We start from the raw sequence: 9,082 nt of genomic DNA on the forward strand, positions 1-9,082 counted from the left end.
ATGTGGGGCTGAGAAGTGAGTATAATCCTTGGCGTCTGAGTTACATAGTCTCCAAGAGTCATATAAATGATGGTGTATAAGGAGTGTGGACAAGGTGGTGGATTCAGGGGAGGAGAAAATACCCCGCCGAAGAGAGGAGGGGGGAGACCTATCGAGAGCCGGGTCGAGAGTAACGTTAAAGTCACTTCCCATGATAACATGGCCCTGCGCCAACCGCTCAATTTGCTTAAAGAGCTTTGTAAAGAAAGGCTTTTGCCTCTGATTCGGGGCATAAACTGAGACCAGAGTGACGGGAGTAGACCGGAGAGTGCCGCTCACCAGCAGAAAGCGGCCTTCTGGGTCAGCATGGGTCTTGGAGTGAAGAAAGGGGACTTTACTATGGATTAACACAGCAACGCCCCGTTTCTTGCAGTCTGCTGAGGCGAAGAAGGTCTGGGAAAATTGCTTACCCTGGAGCCGAGTATGGACACCTGTGAGATGAGCTCCTGAAGAAGGACAAGCAGTTAACTTCTTGATTGTAAAAGCCTATCATGTTGTGTGATGTCACAATGCCAAGTGAGGACAATTATATTATCAACTGCCTACATTAAATGCCTAAGGACCCTTGGTGGGTGTCTATTTTGTCTTCCTATTAATCCAGCACTGCTCACTATAGCACTATCACTCCAGTGTCTAACTCCTTGTAATCCCAAATTATCAGCAACAAAAATAAAATTGAGTCACAGTTTCAGGCTTGTCATTGTACTATTTGCATTGATTACATGTTTCGGACATACATGTAGGAGAGAAATCTGTTACCAAAAATCTGGTAACCAGGGAATACACGTCAAATGAACTTGACAGCCTTTGTTACTTAGTTTTATGCATACAGCATACATCTGTCTGTTGCCTCAAAAGGAAATTTCCATGATACATGTAATTGTAATTTACAAAGTCAATATTACCCCATAAGATCACAAGACCACAGCAATTTTAACAAAGCACTGCACGCAGCATGCATGTGAAAAAATAATTTTTAAATAATAAGCTACTGCTAGTTAACTATTAAACATTGTAACAAATTAGAGGCATGGCTATATTTAAACCTGATGCTCTTTTCAGCATTGTTAGGGAATATGACCTAAACAAGTATTTTTATACCTCACATGTTCTTCTGTACAATATACCTTCCTCCATTCTTCTATGCTTGAACATATTCTGTAGATGAGTGCAATGTACTTTATCAAATTATTTTTCTGCTTCTAGGCTAAGAACAATGTTTTGTAAAATGTGTTAATTTGAGGAAGCTACCACTGCAGCTAATGCTGTTTATATGCCTTTTACAGAGTGACAACAAAGGGACATGCTTTTTTGCAGGCTACTCGCAACAAAGGTGTGCCATCTCAGGATGGTGTTACCTGTCTTTTTCAATGAGTTCCAGCTGAAGCTTCTTTGGCTTCATTGGATCCCTCATGGATGAAAGCGTTATGCGCACACGCTTAGCACTTTCACCTAACACCACTGGTGAACAAAAAAAAGTTTTGTAAAGAAGGCTTAATATGTATAGTTTGGAGTAGAAAAGGGAACAGGGGTGGGGGGCATGATTGAAACTTTCAAATATATCAAGGGTTTTAAAAAGGTGCAGGAGGGAAACATTCTTCAAAGGAAGAGAAATAGTAGAATACGAGGACATGCACTGAAACTGGAGGGAAGTAGGTTCACAGGAAATTTGAGGAAAAACTACTTCACAGAAAGGGTAGTAGATAAGTGAATAGCCTCCCATCAGAGGTGGTAGAGACTATTACAGTAAAGCAATTTAAACATGCTTGCAATAGACATAAGGAAATCCTTACAAGGAATAAAGGAGCAAATAAGGTTTGAGGTTACCATAGGTTAAAAATTGGGCAGACTAAATGGGCCAAGTAGTTCCTATCTGCCGTCAAATTCTATGTTTCTAGGAACGGGATCCCATTGTTGTAGGATAACAATCGTGAAAGGGGTATAAAAGATTTTCAATATCATTACATGTACAATAGAACACTGCGAAGACTATTATCAATAAGTGGAGAAAATGTCATTGCCAAGAAAAGGAAGTCCCTCCAAAGTTGATGTTGAAGTTACAGGAGAAGGAGACAACTCATCAGGGAAGTTTCCAAGAGGCATATAGCAATAATAAAGGGGCGGCAAGAATTTCTGGCAGAAACCAGTCAACTTCCTGGTTGTGTTAACAATCTTCAACATTCTGCACTTCAGGGCTGTGGGACAGGGTGGCAAGACAGAAGAACATCCAAGCTCATCTACATTTTTCAACAAAATACATTCAAAAACCCAAACCATGTGGGAAAATATATTATAGTCTGTTGAGACCAAGGTTAAAATTTTGGCTTTCATTCTAAAATATATGTTTGGTGCAAAGACAACATAGCTCATTACCCAAAGAACCCCATACCTACCTACCTACTGTGAAACATGGTGGTGGCAGCATCATGCTCTAGGGCTAATTCTCTTCAGTTGGGAAAGGGGCTCTAGACATAATGAATAGCTCCACATATCAACCTGAAGATGAATTGGAATTTTAACTTCCAACAATGCAAAACACACATCCTATTCAACCAAGGAATGGCTTCAGAACAGGAAGGTGAGTTTTAGAAAGGACCAGTCAGAGCCCAGAGCCCCATTCCATTAAAAAAAACATGTGTAATACTCAAAAGTGGGCTCTGCACTGGAGCTTCCCTTGTAATTTGATGGACCTTGAACTTCTTTGGATGTGTGGGATAGAATTACGAAATCCATGTTTATGAAGTTGATACAGATGTATTTAATAAGCAAAAGTGTCCCAAAACTGAAGTGCAGAAATCAGATGTTAAGATCATATGAGTGGGTGGCTGGGCCCAAGGACAATTCCATATTGCACTATTTTACACTATGGCCTTGGTCTATCATCTTGTGTAAAATGTCTAGTGATGCCGCCGCTGTCCGTCTAATTAGCTCTGATTACTGCCTCTTCACTTTCCATGATGTATGCTGTCTAATGTTAAAAATATAGTGTGTGAGGTCTTTTTGTCACCGTTTTTCTTTTGGGTGTAGCCCACCTTTGTCTAAATGTCTACTGATGCCACTGTCTGTAGTTGAGGTCATGTGTCCACGCTACCAAATTTTATCTCAATTCCATTTCTCCCAAACAGCAATTGCTCAGCTGTACCAGGTGGTTAAACAAAAAGGAACTGAGTCCCTAGAAAATGTCAATGTACCGTCTGTTTACTTAACTACAGATATGTGGACAGGCGGTACTAGTCAAACAAAAGTCTACATGACCAGGGGAGCCAACTGGGCATACATAAAACAAGGCAGGCAAAATAAATGCAGACATGAAAATAAAGGGTATGGAGGAACCTGCTCATTAGAGAGCTTACATTCAAAGTGACAGAGGGCACAGCTGAAACAAGAGGAGTGATTGTGGCTTACAGACAGCTGTGGGGGTGTATTAGTGTGATAGTATCATCAGGGATAAAGCAATCTTTAAAAAAAAGATTTGAAGGCTGTAGGAGAGCCTGATTGGGTGTGGTAGGGAATTCTATAAGCACAGGAGAAATCTTGTAGGCGCAAGTGAGAGGTGGTTAATAGAGACGAGGCAAGGCGCAAGTCAGAGGTAGATATAAGAGGACGGGAGGGAGAGTATTTTTGGTATTGAATTCTGGAGGACACAGGGAGCCAGTGTAAGGATGTGCAAAGTTGTGCAGCAGATGTGGAGCGGTGAGAGAAGAATATTAGTCTTGTAGCAGCATTTCGAATGGACTGAAGTGTGGATATATGGATCTCGGGAATGCAGGAGGTTGCAGTAATCAAGACGGGAGATGACAAGAGAATGGATAAGGGTTGTAAGAAAAGGGCGTATTCTGGCAATGTTTTTACAGACTGGAAGAGAGTCTGGATGTGAGGAATAGAACAGAGAGTAGAGTCAAGTGCGACACCAAGGCAGTAGGCTTGGGAGACTGAGGAAATTGTGGTGCTATTAACAGTAAGGGAGATTTCAGGGGAGGTGGTGATTCTGGCAGGAGGTAAGATAAGCTCTGTTTTGGATATGTTGAGCTTTATGTATCGTTGGGACATTCATGTGGAAATAGTTGAAATACAGTTGGATACACAAGATAGTACTGAAGGGAAGAAGTCAGGGGTAGAGACATAGATTTGGGTGTCATCAGCGTAGAGGTGTTACTGGAGGCCGAATGAGTGAATTAGTGCCCCAAGTGAGGTGTACAATGGAAAAAGTAAAGGGCCAAGAACAGAGCCTTGTGGGACCCCAACAGATAGCAGGAGGGGAGGTAGAAATGCTAAAGTAGTGGTTCGATAGGTAAGGAGTGAACCAGGAAAGAACTGTGTCACGAAAGCCAATGGAGCGAAGGGTGTGTAGGAGAAGAAGGTGATCAACAGTGTCCAAAGCAGCAGAGAGGTCCTGGAGAAGAAGTATGGAGGCATGACCGTTAAACTTTGCAATAAGTAGATCATTGATCACTTTTGTGGCAGCAGTTTCAGTGGAATGTTGGATCTGAAAGCCTGATTGCAGAGAGTCAAGAATGAATGGAGTGAGAGGAGAGAAAGTGAGACAAGGGGAACAGATAAGTAGAGCAGTAGTTGGAGAGAGAGGCTGGATCGAGAGATGGTTTCTTTAGAATTGGTAAGATTGGTAAGATGAGCGCGTGTTTAAAGGAGGATGGAAATATACCAGTGGAGAGAGACAGGTTGAAGAGGTGAGTTAGAGGTGGGCATGCAGTGGAGGAAAGGGAATGGAGAAGTTACTAGGGAATAGGGTCGAGAGGACAGGTTGTAGGGTGAAATGATAAGATGAATGTAAAGACTTTGATTTCATTTACTGGAGAGAATGATTCAAGGGTGGATTGGGGAGTATAGGTGAAGGTTGGTAGAGAGGGTGGAGTGTGTGGAATTTGGCATGAGGAAATATCTGGTCTAATGGTGTTCATTTTGTCTTTGAAGTAGGTGGCAAAACCATGGACTGTGAGGGAGGAAGGGGGAGGAGGTGCAGGTGGGCAGAAAAGTGAGTTGAAAGTGGCAAGGAGGCGACAGGGGTAAGAAGACTGGGTGGATATTAGAATTTTGAAGAATTATTGGGGGGAATTGAAAGGGCAGTGCTGTAAAACGAAAGGATGAATTTATAGTGGAGGAAATCAGGATAGGAACGAGATTTCCTCCAGCAGCGCTCTGCACTGCAGGAGCACTTTTGCAGGTAGTGGGTCTGTTTGATGTGCCATGGTTGGGGGTTGGATTATCGGAGGCTGTAGGTAGTAGCTGGAGCTGCATTGTCTAGGGCTAAAATGAGCGTTTTGTTGTAGAAAGAGGCAGCCTGATTAGGGAAGGACAATGCAGACATAGAAGAAAATAGTTGTATTAGTAAAAATGAAGTGGATTGGGTCAAGGGTACTAAGTGGGGGGAGGGCATGAGGTAAGCTGAGCAGCAGCAGTGCTTGTAGCTTCATTATCATCCTCCTTATTGTGTGCTAGCACATAATGCCAGGTCACTCACAGGCAAGCTATTCTTTCTGTCACTACTTTCACCAAGAAACACACAGGTGTCAATCGACTGGAAAAACCTAGGAATGTCATAGCAAACTGGCTAAGAATCACCTCAGGATTCCTCTCATTGCAGATGACCGAAGGAATATTGTGTGAATTAAGACGTACTATGCTTTACACACACACGGTGGTGCAGAACTTCTTAAAAAATTAGTGGGTGCAGGAGATACCGTCTGTGGCCAATAAAATTTCTGGCCATTTTTGGCATTCAGCGACTGTATGTACACTGTGGTTCAATAAAAAGTAAGCCAAACGATTTATTTCATATATCTCTAATGACTGATCATATCGTACTTAAACTTTCCCAATATTTAAAGAATTGAATCAACAATATGATTCCAACATATCATAAAAATGTATTCAACGGAAAAAAAAGATGTGTTTTTAAACTTTATCTGCCGAAATTAAATTTTATGAACAATATTTTTTTAGACTTTGTAACGAAGTGCTTTTTACATGGAAACAGTCTAATATTTCTGTGAAAAAACCCTCAGTAGTATGGTTTGATTATTTAATTAAAGAACATGTTCAAAATGTCCTCCGTCTGCTTGCACACAAGCCTGGAGGCGCTAGCGCCATTGGGAAACAGCATCGTCGATAATCCTACGTTTCCGACCCATCCACACTTCCAGCAAACGTTGCTTCAGATCGTTTACATCATGGATTGCTGTCTGGTAGACTCTCTCTTGCATCACATTCCACACACTTTATAATCGACAGGATTCAAATCTGAACTGTTTGGAGGCCATAATGAGGGAGGAATGAAGTCTAGTGTCTCTCGTTAGCATTTTGATAGTATCCCTGGCTCTGTGGGCTGGATATTTTCTCAACAGTTCTCTTGATCTGTTCAAACGTGACAGTTGATTAGTTTCTGTCAGTTCCTGTGTGACTTCTTCTTAAGGCACTTGAGTTGAAGAGCTTTGTGAATTTTTAGAACACTGGGCCGATGAATTCCTGCTTCTCTGAATATTTGATGTGTTGTTCTAGGAGTATCCGGAGCATCCTCTTGACTCAGGATAAGATCTCTGACAAGGGCGATGTTTCCTTCAGTGCGCGATGACCTTTGTCTGCCACTAGCAATGAGGCGGTCGACTAACCCTCTTACCCAAACTTTTCTAAGAAATTTATCTAATCCGCTTCCGGTCCAATAAAAATTGACGGCTGCTGTAATTCTTGGATTCCCTCAAACCTTTTATCACGTGTAAATCTTCTTTACTAAAAGGCATTTTTATGGAAATTACAATCTTTTTATTTTTTGCTTTTTTTTGGGAGAGAAATAAAAACCAGAAGTCATTAAAATAAAAAAGTACATTGATATTTTTATTTTAAAAATAATATTGTTAATATTTTTAAAGTTTGGCTTACCTTTTATTGAACCACAGTGTCTATCATTGCAGCAGTTTCCGAAAAAAATACCTGTCATGCCACCAACTGAAGAGACAGTGACATGGTGGAATTCCACACCTTATGCCCACTGATGTGCCACTATGTTTCATAGGGATTATATTAAGCTGCCATGTATTTGTGTTGCTGCTCAGTCACTAATTTTAGCCAGCCAGCCCACTGCAGCCTTTGGCCAAAATTGGTGAAAATTTTGACAGTTGTGAAGAGATTAGAAAATACTATTAATTACTGTAAATGAACATTAATGGTATAAATAGTAATGTGGGAACAAAAACAGCTCAAAATCACATTTTATCTAATTTATCATTTTTTTTAATTAAATTCAGATCCAAAACCAAATCATGGAGATGGTTTTAGAAGCAAAACATGAGGTCTGTGTACATCTCTAGTTAAAATAATCCCACAAACTAGAATTTAGTCCCTGAGCAGCTGTGCGATAAAAGGGTAGGAGACAGTTTAGCACAGAATTTGAAACAAACTAGCTTTTGAAAGCCATCCTAGTAAGAATGAGTCAGACCTTGTAGAATGGCCAAAGGTGGGCCGACAAAATACCGATACTTTATGTTACTGTATCAAAATGAAAAATATATGTAGTGATCCTCTAATTATTTTATTGCTTAATATGAGGGTTTTCTTTCATTGAGGAACATATATAGGAACTAGAAATCAGATTGTTTTTTGTTTTTTTTAAATAATTTTAAAACTATACTTTTCGTTTGTGTATCCTCTAATTTAGAACACCTGTGTGAAGAGAGTGGGGTAGCAGTCAATATCAATAAGGATTACGTTAGCCTGTGACCGCTTTCATCAGAAATAATGCAGATAGCTCCCCAATACTTTGCAAATTTAGCCATGTTGTTATAATCGGTAACATATGTATGAAGATCTGATAATATGGTAATTGTTCTAGGAAAGAGAGAAGGCCATTGGGTTAATCATTAATTTGTAATATCTATGCCATAGTACAGATCCATGTCCCAGCAAGAATAACGACACAGGAGCCAGTCATCACAGACACAAAGGGTTACATTGGGAGGTTGACTGTTATGTACCCCTATCTGATGTGTTTATACCCTTTTGTTGTGCAAAGTCTATTTCCATTGTAAATTACACCTATAGACTTAGATTGACTTTGCAGAACATCCACAGCAGGGGGTGAGAGTATGTATGGAATGGGGTTTGTGCCTGTTCAAATGCAGAAGATAAAGGGAACTAATCAGTACATGGACAGTACCTATTTCCCTCCCAGTACACACTGCTGTGGAACCACAGAATGCATGAAGTGATGCTTGATCGTGCCAGTGAGAGTTGTGCAAACAGCTTTGTAACAGTGGATTTAGCAACCACATTGCTGTCATAAAAGTATGGTAATCACTGTACTACTTCCAAGAAGGATCACTCCAGGGACTTTCTTGTTAAGTAGACCGTGCCTGTTATACCATGCCTGTTATGTTTTGATTTACAGTATAACTGAATACCGTGGCCATTTATACGTTTAATAGCCATTCGGTAACCTATTTATAGAATAAATATTATTAAAACCATACTTTGCAAGTTGATGTTCTGTACCAACATTAGGAGTACTGATTTAGGCGTGTGGTGGAATTGCTCCTGGTGAATTCTAAGAGCTCTCTTCACCACTAGCCACTGGTTAAGAGTGAGCAGACACAACATTGTGAATAAATGGGAGCCAGCCAGGGTTATGTTAGGCCCAATAGCTCTCAACTCCTGCAGACGAGCATGGTAAATGTGATCACTGAGGGTTCCCAATGTGAAAGTGCATCATTCTGCCAAGTGCTGTGCATCTATGAGACCTGGACCATTAATAACAGTTCCTAGTTATTTCTCTGGAGTGGAAGTTTTCTGAATGCAGACTGCCATTTCTGTATGATGTGAAGACACAACGCATGGGGATAAAGCCTTATATTGCACACACAGAACATCCTCATACTTCTATTCTCATGAGTATGGTACTGTAATTACTTAATATTGTGCGTATTTTTTTTTTTTATTTACATCTGATTTTTCTTCAAGGTTTATCTAACCTATTTCAGTAGGCTAGTATAATGGCTTAGAATACTTCGTTAAAAAAACACAAAAAAAACAAATC

This window comes from Mixophyes fleayi, chromosome 7, assembly GCF_038048845.1.
Source record: "Mixophyes fleayi isolate aMixFle1 chromosome 7, aMixFle1.hap1, whole genome shotgun sequence".
NCBI lineage: Eukaryota > Metazoa > Chordata > Amphibia > Anura > Limnodynastidae > Mixophyes > Mixophyes fleayi.